General features: G+C 35.5%; 1 pseudogene; it reads left to right on the plus strand.

The window, feature by feature from the left end:
• The first annotated feature begins 16,212 nt into the window (after positions 1-16,212).
• LOC115980692 lies at positions 16,213-17,171 on the plus strand (annotated as a pseudogene).
• Positions 17,172-17,201: the final 30 nt, after the last annotated feature.

Genomic DNA, 17,201 nt, shown 5'->3' on the forward strand with positions numbered 1-17,201 from the left:
CTCGTCATCTTGAAGGAGATTAGATTATGGAGGAGGAGGATGAAGGGACCACTGCTGTTCAATAGTAGTTTTTTTCTTTTTTACTTTGTAAATTATTAACTTTGATCACTTGAAAGAATTGTATCCATTTCTTCTATTGACTTTAGATGTAAACATTTGCCTTTTTGTGGGCTTGTATTTATTATCTTTATTTATCTGTCGCTTATCTTTGTTCGCTCATATGTTGCTTTCTATTTCCAACATGTTTCTGTTTGTCCATTTAAGGAACTATTTATTCGAGAACTTTACCTGTTCATTCTAAATGACACCATGGGATAGATCCGTCTATTTTTGGACTTTTAAGTAGAAATAGCACACGCAATATCTTTAAATCCTATTATTGTGATGAACCCGTCCACCTATTTACTTATGGACTTCATAATTTTTATGTTACCCCCTAGGGTGGGCTCGTCCACTTGTGGGCTTGACAATTTTTAATCAACCCTTTAGAATGATCCCGTCCTCTTATGGACATCATGATTTTTTTATCATCCTTTGGGACAATCCCGTCCATTTGTGGATGTGTATTCTTTAGATTCATAGCTTATAATGAACTCGTTCACTTGTGGACTTATATTCTTTAAATTCATCTCTTATGATGAACCCATCCACTTGTGAATTTATAATTTTAACTCATCCCTTGTGATGAACCCGTCCACTTATGGACTTAATAATTTTAGATCACCCCTTGGGATAAACCTGTCCACTTATGGACTTAATAATTTTAGATCACCCCTTGGGATGAACCCGTCCACTTGTGGACTTATAATTTTAACTCATCCCATGGGATTAACCCATCCACTTATGGACTTAATAATTTTCAGCTCACTTCTTGGTGAATCCGTCTGTTTAGGGACTTAACAAGTTGCAAGGCATCCTATTTACGTAAGAAATTGGTTGTAGACACGGTTTTGTAGAGATGCACATATGCTTATGATATTTCTAAATAAACTCCTATTAAAAAAAAAAAAAACTGCTGGTCAGGCTTAAAAGTACTATAAATAGTAAAAATTAATTAAAAGAAAATAAACTGGAAATGAGGAGTGTTGTTTTTCGTGCCACTATCTACTGGTAGTACTTCTTTAGGTCTCCATGTTCCATAGGTGATGCAACTTTTGCCCGTTCAGTGTCTGCAAGTGGTAGGTTCCATTCCTATGTTATGATGCAATTGGTCCTTCTTAGTTAGGTCCTAACTTCCCCTGGGAGGTGTCTTTTGTGGTGCCCATCACCTTTCTTAAGACAAGATCTCCAACTTGGAAGTCTCTGTGTCTGACTTTGGAGTTGTAATGCTTGGCCATGAGGTCCTAGTACCGTGCTAACCTTTGCTCAGTCGTTGCCCTAACCTCGTCCACCAAATCAAGTTGCAGGCACACAGCTTCATCATTCCTACTCTCGTCATAGTTTCCCACTTTGTAGCTTGTGAGTCCTACTTTGGCCGGGATGACTACCTTGCTTCCATATGCCAAGCGAAACGGTGTCTCTCTTGTAGGCGTCCTTGTCGTCGTCCTGTAAGCCCATAAAACACTTGGTAATTCTTCAGGCCATATACCCTTTGTCTCCTCGAGACCAACCACCAGAAATTTTAACTATCGAATTGCTATTAGGAATGAACCCATGATGTCCAATCCCCACTGAGCGAAAGGTCATGGGGCCATTATTGGAGTGAGTTCCTCTATTGGCTGCCAAATAAGGCTGTCAAACCTCTGACACTTGTCTCAAGTTTTGACATATGCAATGGCAACTTTTTGCATGGTAGGCCAATAGTATCCCACCGAATCAGTTTGTGCAATAATGACCATGATCCAGAATGGTTTCCGCAGACTCCTTCGTGTACTTCTCGCATGATATAATTTGCCTCTTTTGGGATAAAACACCTCAGGTATGGGCAGGAGAAGCCCATTTTGTATAGTACATCTTTAATCAACATAAAACGTGTTGCTTGAACCTTTAGTTTCCTTGCAGCCTCCTTATTGTCAGGTAGCATGCCATCCTTCAGATAGGAAATAATTGGTGTCGCCAATCGTTTTCGAAGCCTACCTTATGCACATTGATACTGTCTATTAATGGTGATAGCTGAACAAAGGACAGTACCTAATTAGGAATGAGCATATGTTCTGCTGATGCAGCCTTGGCAAGACAATCGGCATGCTCATTCTCCTCCCTTGGGATTTGAACAAACTTTGCTTAAAGGTCGTTTACCCGATTCTTCACCTGTTCAAGATACTTCTTCATCCGTTCGTCTTTGCACTCATAGTCGTTGTTAACCTAACTGGTGACTACTTGAGAGTCGCAATACACTACCACATCTGTGGCTCCTACTACTTTTGCTAGATCCAACCCTGCTATCAAGGCTTCATATTATGCCTCGTTATTTGTCGTAGGGAAATCGAGTAGGACCATGCATTCAACCTCATCCCTTTTTGGGCTATGGAGTACCACACCAGCTCTGCCTGCTTGTTTGGTGAACGATCCGTCCATGTGGATACTCCATTAAGGAACTTCTCCTACCCTCTAGCCTTCTACGTGCGTGAATTCCACAATGAAGTCAGCAATAACTTGCCCCTTTATGGCCGTGCGGGATACTGCACATCTAACTCACTCAATTCAATTGCCCATAGCACCATCCGTCCAGCTGCTTCTGGGCTACTCATTACTCTTTGTAAAGGCTTATCCGTTAGAACAATCACCGTGTGCGCCTGAAAGTAAGGTTTGAGTTTGTGGGTTGCCGTTACCAGGGCGAAAGCTAGCTTTTCCATTGGTGGGTACTTCTCTTCTGCACCCCAAAGTGCTCGACTCGTGAAGTATACAGGCTTTTAAACTCCATCCTCCTCTCTGACTAAAGCTACACTGACAGCTACTGGGGAGACAATTAGGTAAAGGAATAATTCTTCACCTGGTTTGGATGGGCTCAACAAAGGTGGGGAAGAAAGATACGCCTTCAGGTCCTCAAATGCTCGCTGACACTCAATTGTCCATTCAAAGGACTTTTTCAACATACAGAAGAATGGTAGGCACCTATCCGTTGCTCTTGAGATGAATTTGTTCAATGCAGCTACCTTACCGTTTATACTTTGTACCTCCTTGATGTTTTTTGGCAAGGTCAGCTCCATTATTGCCTGTATTTTATCTGAATTGACCTTAACACCTCTTTGGGACACCATGAACCTAAGGAATTTTTCAGTCGTCATCCCGACTGCACATTTACTCGAATTCAGCTTCATGTTATAAGAGTAAAGGGTATCAAAAGTTTCCTTGAGATTGTCTAGATGGACATCCGCCCGAATGCTTTTTACCAACATGTCGTCCACGTAGACTTGAACGTTCCTCCCAATTTGATGTGCGAACATCTTGTTCATCAGCTTTTGATACGTGGCTCCCGTATTCTTGAGTTCAAACAGCATTACTTTTTAGCAGAAGAGACCCTGGCTGGTGACAAATGAAGTCTTCTCTTAATCAGCCTCTGCTAGCTTGATTTAGTTATAACCAGAAAACGCGTTTATGAAGCTTAGCAACTAGTGTCTTGCTATTGAATCCACCAAGATGTCGATTCGCGGAAGTGGGTAGCTGTCATTAGGGCATGTCTTATTCAAGTCTGTGAAGTCCACGCACATCCTCCACTTCCCGTTGGCCTTTTTGACCATTAATATGTTGGCCAGCAAATCTGGATAATATACTTCTCGTATGAATCCTGCTTCTTGTAACTTGTGAACCTCTTCCACTGTGGCCTTGTCTCGCTCCTGCACGAATACTCGTTTCTTCTGACAGATGGGGGGAAAAGAGGGCAATACATTCAACTTGTGGATAATAACCGAAGGATCAATTCCAAGCATGTCTTCATGGCTCTAAGTGAAGACATCTTGGTTCTCTCTCAGAAATAAAATGAGCGCCTATCGTATCGATGGGTTGGCAAGAGTGCCAATCCTAGTCATTCGATCGAGCCTAGAATTGTCTAGGAGCATCTCTTCCAGCCCTTCCATGGGTTCTACCAACGTCCGCTGCTCCTCTATACACATTTTTTGTAAATGATCATCCATCTTCAACATGGCAATGTAGTACTCACACGCCACTACTTGATCTCCTCGTACCTCCCCCACTCTGTACTCAATGGAGAATTTGATCATCAAGTGGTAAGTTGATGTTATGGCCTTCCACGAGTTAAGGGTAGGCCAACCCAGGATGGCGTTATAGGTAGACGAACAATCAACAACCAGGAAAGAGACATCTTTGGTGATCTGATGTGGGTAATCACCGACTGTCACGGACAAAGTAACTGCACCAAGGAGGTTTACTCTCGTTCTTCTGAATCTAACAAGCAGTGCGTTAGTTGGAACCAACCGTTCTCTCTCAATCCTCATTTGCTGGAACGTCGGGTAGTAAAAGATATTAGTAGGGCTCCCATTGTTCATAAAGACCTAGTGGGTGTTGTAGTCCCCCACCCATATGCTAACTACGATCTCATTGCCATGTGGGTGGTGGAGACGCCGGCCATTTTCCTCTGTGAACCCGATTACAGGGTTGTCAATGCCATCTTTGGGACGAAGTCCGTCAGTTGGACATTCTGCACCATCCATAGGTAGGTTTTGCGTGCCTTCCTGAATGAACTGGAAGCTGTGGTTCCCCCTACGATCATCCTTATATCTCCCAGGGGGGCCTAGGACGCTCATTTTCATTCCGGGCAGCCTGTTCCTCTGGTGGATCCCTCCTCTTCTTGCTAACGAACCTTTGCAGTTTTCCTTATCTAATAAAAGCTTCTATCTATTGCTTTAAGTCATAACAGTCGAACGTATCATGACCGTGATCACGATGGAAACAGTACTTGTCCCTGGGCCTCTTACTGGGATCTCCCTTCAGCTTACCAGGAAATGTTAAGGCTCCTTCGTCTTTGATCTACATCAGGACTTGGTCAATCGGGCAGTTAGCGAGGTGAAACTTGTGAACCTCCCAGTGGGGAGTTTGGAGCACCTGTCCTTCCATCGGTCTCCAGTTCTATCCATCTTCTGTCCCTTATCTTGTCATACATCCTCTGGCCTTTCCCTCTTATTGGGCTTCTCTTCTCAGGCCAGCAGCACGTTTTCTGCGTTCATGTACTTGGTAGCCCTGTAAAGTACATCCGACATGCTTTTTGGGCCGTTTTTATATAAGGAAAATAGAATCTTACCCTTCCGTAACCCATTGGTAAATGCAACCACTAGAATCTTGTCATCAGCCTCATCAATCGAAAGGGTCTCCTTGTTATAACGGGTTATATAGGATCTTAGCATTTCTTCCTCCCACTGCTTGATGCTCATTAGGCATGTAGTAAACTTCTTATACCTGTGCCCCCTACAAAATGTGAAGCAAACTGCACGCTCCGTTCCTTGAAGGTACTGATAGAGTTAGGCGTCAGCTTGCTAAACCATACCCTCGTAAGACCCTTCAGCGTAGTCGGGAAAGCTTAGCACATGATTTCGTCTGCAACGCCTTGCAAGTGCATGAGGGTTTTGAATGATTCCAGATGATCCAAGGGATCCTTTAACCCATTGTAGGTTTCTACTTGTGGCATGCGGAATTTCGGTGGAAGGGGGAATGAAGTGACATGTGCAGTAAAAGGCAAGTCCGTCCGATGGACTAGCTCATCGAGGTCGCTTGACACCCATCCTCTAAGGGCGTTCATCATGAAGTCCACCCTCTCCTTCTTCATCTGCATCTCGACAACCATATGCGATGGAATAGTATCTGCGGTGAATGGACAGCTTATATCCTGTCACTTTTATCTACTTAGGGCATTGCTGCCTTTCGGCCCCTCCTGGTTCTTCCTCTCAACGCTGGTACCTTCCTGGTCCTCCTCCTGTGTTAAGCACTGCGTTCTTTTGGCGCAACTGCTTCTTTAGGTCATGATTCTGCTTGGTGAGGCATTCTATCGATGCTGCAAGATTTTGAACCTGTCTCTCAAGGGCGGTAGTGTGTGGTTCATCCCCTTGATGGTTATTGGTGGTTACCATCGAGCGAGTAAGTACCATGCAACTTTTTATCCGGGAAGTGGTAGTATGGCTTACTTCCAATCGACCATTTCCCACAAATAGCGCCGACTGATGATGCCGAAAATCATCAGTAAGTCACACAGTCTTCATTGCTACTCATAGACAAAACCTGCATAAACACACAAAAAAAAAAAAAAAAAAAAAAAAAAAAAAAAAAACCTTACAGAGAGTACTAGTGTGGTACCGGCCAAATACCCTCCGAAGATTAAGTTAGAGAACTTTTCACAACTCTAGAGTGCCAGAGCTGAGGTAAATTGTGTGTACCTTATTTTTGAGGGCTTGGGATTTTTTATAGTAGAGCAAAACTTGCTTCTATTTCTTGGACAAAAAGATCTTTCCTTATAGGAAATATCCTAATAAATGCACATATTTTGCGAGATTCTTCCCATATAGGGACTCCATTGACCAGGGGCTATCGTAGGGTGCAAGATATTTCCATTTAGGATTCCTTGGGGTTTATTTAAGTCACATGGGTGCCACGTGGCCTTGGTATCTATCGCCCTCGAGCCCATGTACCTAGAATCCGTCCATAAAGAGGGGACCATTCATCTACTTTGGGGGTCCATCCGTCGTGTGATCTCTCTGTCCATTACCTCAATTCGTTGTCTTATTTTTGACAACCCATTAATTTAGTACCGTCGGGTCATTTGAACGGATCCGTCAACCTTAATTTTTATCCTCTTCATAACTTGAACTGAATCCATATATATATATATATATATATATAAATAAGTGTGCATTCAAATCCATTAATTCTCCCATATATATGTTGTAAGCCAAAAAAGATAAATATAAGCATGCATAAGAAAAATGTTTTTAAAAATGACATGCTTCGGTCATAAAATAATAAAATTGAACTAAAAAGTTCAATAATTGCACTAGAAATTTAAACATATCAAGAATCAAATCGTATGCATACATCTGTTTCCCTGAACGTTGTGTATACTTATAGATTATTATCTTCTATTTTTATTTTTTTTAAAGATAATTATAATATTAGGGAAGGAGAAATTAATTTAAATCATGATTCTCCTCATAAAAAATAACACTCAATGCTACTATTCATTTTTTTTATTTTTGGGGAAAGATGCTGCTAAACTATTAAAAATATTTAAAATAAAAAAAATTTAAAAAAAAAAAAAAAAAACGTAAAAGAAAAACCTGTAATACTCATGACACTTACTAAATTACTATAATTAATTAGGAACTTTTTATAGTTAATTAAGCAGTGTAAGAACATGCTAATCAATTAATTGCTTTCTGCATAAAATTGCCCAATAAAGTAGAACTGGCCATAGTTGACATCAATCAATGATAACGTTTCCACGTGTCACTATTTGAATGGTTATGCATGATTTTCATTTTTCACTACCTTAAAAATCTGGTCTTTGAAAGCATCCCGTCGCTCCACACAACCGCTATATTATTAGTTCGAAAGATCAAACATCAGAGGTACCAATAAAGCACAATTAATCCCTTCTAGAAAAGGAATCAAACATCGTACGTACTTTTTCTCCAAAAATCGGTGAAAGATACAAAAACTGAGTTGTTGGCTTCCTTGAGAAACAAGTAACTTGTGGGTCACAACTTCTTGAAATTATCTGAAGAATTAGTCAAAGAGGGAGGCTTCTCCAAGCTTTTTATTCTCTATGTTCTTCCAACAGAAATATATTACACACATGTAGTTGACAAGCGTGCTAGAGGTTTTTAATTAGATTTCAAAAAAAGAGAAAGGAATAAAACTTTGTGTAAATAGGTACAGCAATTTAAGTGCAATACATTAAACTTTCCTATTAATTTTAAACACATAATTGTATTAACCAATAAAAAATCAACAAATGTTACTTTTTATGAAAAACATTAACGAATGCTTTAAGGATATTAGTTTATGAAATATTTTTAAAAAATATTTATATATAAGAAAAAATTTTGATTTTTTGGCAGTATTTTATATTTCTATAAAAATGGTATAAGACTTTTTTTTAAATGGTCCATTAATGAATATCCTAAAAGTACCCCCGTTAGTCATATTCTTTTTTTTTATTGAAGATTCTAATATATTGAACTTAAATTAATGTAATTAAGTGGGTTTCAGTTATTTCAACTGGTAAAATTTTTTATGGTTGAATAAGAGATCTAAGGTTCAATCCCTATCTACACCAAAAACTGATTGATTTTTTGGTCTGATAATAAAAAGCTACTATCAGAACTTAAAAAAAAAAAATTAATATAACTAAGTTTTTCTAAATATATAAAATGAAAAACAAAAACTTGATTTTACCACAGACTCAATATCTTTTGGCCCCAATACTCTCTCCTTTGCCCTCCATATGGTCTACAATGTGTCACTCACCTGCTAATTGTAGGACACATGACATGGCCCTATTTCGAATCTTCGATGGCAACGTGTTTCCTTATGAGTCAAGTCAATTGTCATATTTCAATGCCCTGGTAGAAACGGTGTTAGGAAAATTGTAACCACAATTGAAACTGAAAAGATAAAACAAATTATATACTATTACAACTTTTGCTCCATCTTGATTTTTGAATGGAAAATATCTTGTTATCCATGTTATTTTTGGTCAAAACAAAAATATTTATTATCATTTACTGATGTCCTTTCAAATTTTTATTTTTATTTTTAAATTTGTATGTACAAAATTAGCTAACACAAGTGATTAATCATTGTCTTTTCTTGATCATGACATTTTACTTTTGATTTCTGCGGTTTGTGAGACATTTTCACAAGCTACGAATTGTATTGATGGATACTCTTTTTATAAGAATGGCGGGTTATTATATCCTCTTTAATAAAATGTTCTATTAAGTACATTTTCAATATGCAAATCAATGTCAATTTATACTTCTAAAAATACTATGCGAGAAATTTGAAAAAATATGAAAATTGTGGATATATCCACAATTTTCATATTTAACTCTTTTTTTTTTTAAGATTAAAGTGGATATAATTCTTTGATTGTTAAACAACTGGCCACTTACCAAATAAAAGAAACAATTAGACCATGCTTAATTAATATGGAACAGGTAGGACATTTGTTAGGACATTTGTTAATAGACTATTTTATAAAATTTCTAATACTACTTTTTATGGAAAATATTAGAAAAAAAAATGTGAAAAAAATTAGATGTTTTTTCTTTTCACATAAAAAATTTCTAAAATATTTCCCAAATTAATGCTTTTAAGGTATCCATTAAGTTTTTCCAATTAATAATACTTAACTAGCTTAACTAGGATTTAATACTACCATTATTAATTAATTAGGTGAACATGTGGCAACTTTTTATTGTTGGAGTATAGAGTGGAACAAGAAAAGTGAGACAAAAGATTTGAAAGTAATTAGTTGGAGAGAGATGATGGTTCTTTCTTTCTGGAATGTGTATCATAATTGTACGTAATTAAGTTGTATATAGATATAAAAATCCTGACAAAAACAGTAAATTCAAGATCAACAAGTCTCTAGTTGTACCAACAAGTTCTTGTTTTACAACCCTCAGTTCCTCACTCGACTTGATGCCAATTCTTGAAGGTGTGAATGCAATAATACCTTATGTAGCAACGTGTTAGAATTATGGTTAAATGATTAAATTCATTATTTACTAACATATTAAACTTTTAAGACAATTTGTAATTTAATATGATATCAAAATAGGAGATTCTCATAAGTTCAGTTCCTAATTTCATTCTACATCTCATTTAAAATGTTAGAGTTACGGGTAAATAATTAAATTTATCATATTTTAATGGCTTAAATTTTTTTTTTAAATCAATAATTTAACACAATCAAATGTAGAATTTAACGTGTTGGAAGGACTTGATCAAGGATGACTAGGAAGAACCACAGGGAAGCCATTAGTCCTAACATCCATACAATGAATCATAATAGAAGATGCAAAAGCCGCCTTTAGGATATACTATAAGGATCATACAAATCCATCTTCTTCTTTTTCTAATGAGAAAAAATCCATCTTTGATTCCTAGAAATTTTGGAGTGCATATATAAAGTAAAGGTTTCGCCTCTAATTATAGCCAACAGTCAATCCACCATCACATATTCTCTGTATTGTATATAGCCACATCACGAAGTGATACCAAAATATATTTTTTTTTAAATAATAAAAAAAAAATCTTTCAATTATTTTTAATACGGAATTGTTCTCAAAATTCTTTCTTCATTAGTACAATGATCAAGTACTCCAAGGCCCACTCCTGTTGTATTCTCAACATGCCAATAATACTTTGCTCATAAATTCTCCAAATTAGTCAAAGATGCATTCATCTCGTGTGTAGACTAAAATCTTATTGTTGAACTACATGTAACATATTTCTTTCTACATTACTTTCCCATTTTTTCTTTTAATTTTCGTGTTAATTTTCTTAATATTGCCATAATGGTGCATTAGGCTAGATTTTGCTGTATACTACGACATATTTTTAGGAGAAATTGAAAGTTCAAAAGGGCTTAGCCTGAAGAAGGTTTCATTATCCATAACAACAAAATAAGCAAACCCTTAATGCTAAAAACACTACAATAAAGCATCTCTCTAGTTTTACAATGACATGATGAGAAACTTGATGAATTACTGTCCATAGAAGCTGTCTGAAAAGTTCTCCCAAAGATAGTCTTCATGTAACTCAAGCAAAGGCACGGTCCTCGGAACTCCACAATCCACGTTTTCCTTGACCATCTTAATCTGTGGTTCTGCATGATTGGTGATCATTGTGTAGGACTGATGGGGATCACTTCTATCCTCGGAGTGTTGGCCTGTGAGTTCTTGAACGATTGCTCGAAATTCTGAAGCATTTCTAGCTTTGACCAACATTGGGCTTGAGATATACTTGATCTTCATAGGTTCTCTCTTTACTTTGGTGGTGGGACTGGGATTTTGTCTTTTAGGCTGCTCATGAAGACCATGGTTATTTGCGAACTTGCTCATTTCCATTGATATGAGAAGGGATTGGGTGGGAGAGATAGGTTTCCTTGTGCATAGTTTCTTTCCTTTTATAGGCTTTGTTGTCAGGCCATTGTAGTCAATGGGGGACTTTCAAGAAAGAATGGCTGAGGAAGAGACAAATTAGAAGATAACTTTAGAAAGATATACAGGTCAAAAGACCATGTATGAGCTGAGGTTAATTTTTGGTGGCACTAAAGTCTCTGCCTAGACAAACAAGTCCAGGTCTGAAATTTAACTCTTACGCTATACGTAGTTTAAAATAAGAGAATAGTCTATGAAGTCTGATAATAAATAACAATATTAACCGCCTAGAAGCAGCAGTTACATAAACTATTATTTTTTCGATAATCAACTGCATAACTACGTAAACTATTAGAGATACTTATAAAACTTAGTTACAGTTTCTTACGGGATAATACATTAGATTTTTTTTCAATTAAATTGGAACACCAAGTTAGACTGACTAATAAAGCAAATACACTGTTATTATTTGATAATTAATATGTAAATATGTGTTGATTTTAATTGGAAAAACTAATATATTATATCTAAGACACCATACATACATTTTACCTTATAACCCAGGCATACTAATTATAGGGTTAAACTCTAAGGTTTCTTAGAGCATCTCCAATGGTGTAGCTAAAAACAAAATAATCTCTATAATAGAGAATGAGACCAAAAAAAATAGTCTCCAATAAATTCTTTAAACCCTAAATTTTTTTTGGCTGATGAACAGTAGCTCATCAAATCTAATGGGCTACTGTACATTAGCAATTGAATTTTTTTGATTAAAAAATTACACCAGCTTCTATTATATTAATTCTTTCTCTCTCCTCCAGATTTCTTTTTTTCTCTCATTCTCTCTGTTGCTTCTTTTTTTCTCTCATCTCTGTTGCTTCTTTTCTTTTTTTCTCTCATCTCCATTGCTTCTTTTTTTCCCTCATTCTCTCTGTTGCTTCTCAAAATCAAAGAGAGAGAGAGAGAGAGAGAGAGAGAGAGAGAGCTGGAAAAAAAAAAAAAAAAAAAAGAGAGAGAATGAGAGCTGTTGGAATGTTTTTGAATGTGAGGGAGAAAAAGAAAATAAAAGAAGGGGTGGGGTGGATAGAGATAGGCTAGACACGTGTGTGGAGGAGAAAAACAAGGAAAAAGAAATGAAAACGTATGGATGAGAATGAATTGAATGAAAGGAAAAATGATATAAAAAATAAAAAAATCTTAATTGAGAAATGCTACCACAACTTTTTCACAATAAATTTTAAGTAATAGATTATTATTAGTTAATATTGGTGAGAAAAATATAATTTCAGCGGTGAGTTCAAATTAGAACTAGTAACAACTTTCCACATAAGATTTTGATGTGATTCTTGTGAAAGTATTGCAAAAAATATTGTGAATATAACACTTTTTATTGAAAAGTATAATTATTGGGAATGAATATAGGAAGAATAAATGATGATAAAAAATAATAAATAATGAATGAAGAAATAATATTTAAATGAGATAGAGAATCTGTTAGAAAGTGTATTTGAAAAAGTAGATAGTTAAAAAGTAAAAGTCACTGTTCATTCTCCAAACAGTATAAAAATTTGAAAAATCTACTGGAGATACTCTTAGAATATAAATCCAACATTAAGTCATTATAACAATTAAAAAAAAAAATCTAAGGTCATGCCACATTAAATCCTGTTTTGCTTCTACATTTTTTTCCCCTATCTCTCTTTCAATTTTACAACTTTCTCAATGTTTAACCAAGAATCTTATAATTCAATTGGCATATCTTGATGTTTTCAACAAAACCATCAAAAGCACAAATCCCTTTACCCAACTATTAATGTACCAAAAATAAATAATTAAATAATCTTGTGTGTGTAAAGAATATCTAACAAGAGAAGTCATTCTTGGTAATAAATCTAAGAGAGATAAGATGAGTTGAAATTTGGGGTCAAATTCATAATTATCTCCAGCATCAAATTTCAATCCCACCCAGACAGTGTTTCTTGTAGTTAGTGCATTTTCAATTTTAGATGATAAGTGGCTTCTTCTTCCTCTATTTCTTATAATAAGTGGTTCTTTAATTGTTTATTTATTTTATTTAGGTTAAATTGCAAATTACACCTCAAAAATTTAGGGGTTTTAGATTTTACACCCTTGAAGTTTCAGAATTTGAATTTTACCCTCTAAAATTTGGAGTGTTTGGATTTTACACTCTGCTATTTCAAAATTTGGATTTTACCCCCTAAATTTTGACGGTGTTTAGATTTTACATCCCCAAATTCAGAAACTTTAGGGTGTAAAATCCAAACACCTCTAAACTTTAGAGAGTAAAATCCAAATACCCCTAAACTTTAGAAAGTAAAATCCAAACACCCCCAAACTTCTTCGCTCTAATACCACTTATTGGATTATTTAGACCCCTATACACTTAGATTGTTTAACCTAATTATATACCAGTTTATTACTTAGTTCATTTAAACAAATCTAGGTTAAACACAAATAATCATCAATGCTTAAAATCATCAATAGTTGTTGATCTTGTATATAGCAACTTATCTCCACCAGTTCTTGTATATGGATCTTCTTTCCAATAAATGCTTGTTGAGTTAGAAGGTCACAAAACCTCTCAAATTTCACAGAAATAACTCATAAGACTCTTTAGAAGTTCTAAAACATAATTTAGTGTTTTCCTTTTATACCTAGTAATGTTAGATACAAACCCTAAATGTTTTGCGCGCTTTTGTGCCTAATTTCTATTCTGCAAAAATCGACATTCAATTGGTCGAGCCTTGCAATTTCTAAATTCTTCTTTTTACAACTTCATTGTTCTTGAATCTTGATTTGAACCATCTTGAATAATATCTAATACTGTTTTTGGATTTAAGAATCTTAAACTAAACATATTTTTAGTACTTGGTTTGCCTACATACATAAAATTAGAACCTAAACAATTATTCAACCTAACAACTAATACATGTCTAAGACCAAAACCCAAATTATATTATACGAAAAATAGAAAAGTTGTAAGCATGTCGGGCACCTAGAAGTTAGAACTACCCAACAAAACTCAAAGCCATCATTCATTTCTTTTGTCACTGTCAGTCTCTGTTGGAGTGGTTATGTATTTTCAAGTTTATTAATCCTATACAGAAACTTTAAGGGTAGATGATATTACTTAGTCAATGTTTTTTCTCCATACTCAACTTCACGTGCCACCTTAATTAGTCAAGTCCAAGTTACGCAGTAACTAAACCAGGCAATACTTTCTAGAACAGATATCGAACACCGTTATTTCCATTATATTAGAAGTTAAAAACATTAAGATGTTGAAATATAGAACATTTCTAGACCACACCACATATCCATGTTGTGATTAACACAACTCAAGCCAAGGCTTTAAAGCTAGAAGAAAAACGAAAAAGAAGTCAATCCATTGGGGGGCTATATAATATGGGTTTTATTAACATATGCCCTTATAATATACATTAGCAAATTTTAAAAAACTTTTTATAAGAACATAAAAAAAATAAAAAAAAAATAAAAACTAATTTTTTTGATAATTTTTTCTTTTTTTTCTTTTTTTTTAATAAATGATTAAAGCACGCATTTCTCGGACCCTATATAAAAAGTCGAAGTTATTATAATTTTCAACTTATGTTGTCTTATCAGACAATTTGGCGTGGAATAGTGCAGTCTTGAAACTAAGATTTAGAAATTCCACACTAGAATGTGGAAGTTTATAAATTTTTATAAATTATTATTCCTCGTGTGCTTGATCTAGCTAGGCTATATTCAAAGTTTTTGAGCACGTGTTCAAAAACTTCTATGAAATAACAAAGTTCCACGGAGAATATAGCATAAGTCTTAAAGCCAACTTTGTCGTTCAAAAAGCAGTTGGCAATTGTGGATAAAACCATAAAAGTACAAATTGTCCATCTCATATTCAAACACTGATTTTCAAAATGAAAGGGTGTGCTATATTTGGTCAACAACATGAGAATTGAATAACAAAGAAAGTTGACCGGCATCTTATTATTGTGATGTACATATAATGTTGTCAAGTTGTACTATTTTTTCTCTGAAAAGAAGGTGTAAAGGTCGGAATAGGCTGTGAATTGAATTTCATACTAATTTTATATTCATTGTGAAAATCAATGTCTGAAGGACCTACATGTATAAGAAGTGCCAGTGGTACGTAGTTGCATATTATGTGCCGTCTCAAATAGTTTAGTCATAAAGTAATCTCAACTTATGTGAATTTTTAAGGACTGTGCCTTTTGGATTGTTGGAACGTAAGCAAGATATGGAAAAATATGAAAATTCAATATTGATCATTGACCCAATAAATTAAAGAACATAGAGATATGCTTTGGATTGTTTCTTGGGCGCTCTGGGATATATTTTTATTACGAGCTTTAATAATTTGCTACAATGAACTAGAGGCAGCTCGCTAAAAGGCATCTAGAAAGGGTTGATGATGTTGGTGTGATGTTCAATGAATTATATGGATACCCAAAAGCTTCTAGAGAGAGATGAAACTGTTGGTCTAATGTTCCATAAAAATGTCATCATTTTTTTATGCGTGTTTGAATCTGACGAGTTATGAATTGAAATTGAAGTCTTTGAGTAAGATTGATAATCCAATGAGCTTCACACACAGTCCAAGTGAGAGGGAGAAGGTTGAGCCTCAAATTGTCCATTGGAAATTTGTGCAGGTGATCATGAAATAATGAAATAAAATTAAAAATACGATGAGGTTGACTCTATTATGATCAGGCATATAAGTAATAGTACAAAGTCTAGAAAAACAAAAACATCATGGGAAGGAGGAGGAGGAGGAGGGTTTATATATAAAATAAAATTTAAACTTGATTAAAATATATATATATATATTAAAATAAGGAAAAATTACCCTTTGGCCACCTGTGATTTTTCCAAAAAATACTTTACCTATCTATGGTTTAAAAATTGACACTTTATTCATTTGAGGTAAACTCCATTTATGTCCCGTTATCCAATTCGGTTAAAAATAAAGGTAAATTTGTATTTTTGCTACATTTTTATATCTCTCCTCTCAAAACATAAAAATCTAAAAAATCAAGGGAAAAGAAGATCTAAAAGCTAGGTTTTCAAAAATTAAAACCTAGCTTTTAAAAAAAAACTTTGCTTCTAGACTCAGCAAATGTATATATACATTTGTTATCTATATGATTTTTTGTCCTTGATTGCACTCCCAAATATTAGGCCTCATAGGTGGCTCAGTTTGGGACAGAAGGGTGTTAAGAAAGGTTGGAACTTGTTCTTCAACGCCCTTTTTTGGAACTTGAACTTCTGGGACAATGTTAGTTCTTTGGCTGGAGAAGTTGATTACCCCCAGAAAACTCTTTTTATTTCTGTGATTTTCACTTGCTTGGCTTACTTGTTTCCACTCTTGGCTGTCACTGGGGCTCTTTCTGTGGATCAAACTGAATGGGAAGCTGGGTTCATGGCTCAGGCTGCAGAATTGATTGCTGGGAAATGGTTGAAAATCTTTCTTGAAGTTGGTGCTGTGTTATCAACAATTAATTTGGCTTTTTGAAGCCCAGTTAAGCAGTAGTGCTTTCCAACTTTTGGGTATGGCTGATATTGGATCTTTGCCTAAGTGTTTTGGTCTAAGGTCTAAATGGTTCAACACCCCTTGGGTTGGAATTTTGTTATCAACTTCAATTTCACTAGGGTTTTCATACATGAAGTTCACAGACATTATATCCTCAGCCAATTTCTTGTACATTTTGAGCATGTTATGAGAGTTTTCTTCATTTGTATGGTTGAGAAGGAAGTTCCCAATGTTGAAGAGGCCTTACCGGGTCCCATTGAGGCTGCCAATGCTGGTGTTTATGTGCTTGGTACCATGTGCTTTTTTGGTAGTGATAATGGCTTTTGCTACAAAAAAGCACATGGTACCAAGCACATAAACACCAATGATAATGGCTTTTGCTACAAAAAAAAGTTTATTTGATGAGTGATATATTGACTGTTGCTGGGATTGGATGGTACTACTTGATGAAACTTTGCAAGTCAAAGAAGTGGCTAAAATTAAACATTGATGGTGAAATCGGTGTAGAAGAAAACGACCAAGATAGGGTGGTTGGTCATTTATGACAAACTTGACACTTATGGCGTGCATTCCAC

Source organism: Quercus lobata, chromosome 3 (genome assembly GCF_001633185.2).
Source record: "Quercus lobata isolate SW786 chromosome 3, ValleyOak3.0 Primary Assembly, whole genome shotgun sequence".
NCBI lineage: Eukaryota > Viridiplantae > Streptophyta > Magnoliopsida > Fagales > Fagaceae > Quercus > Quercus lobata.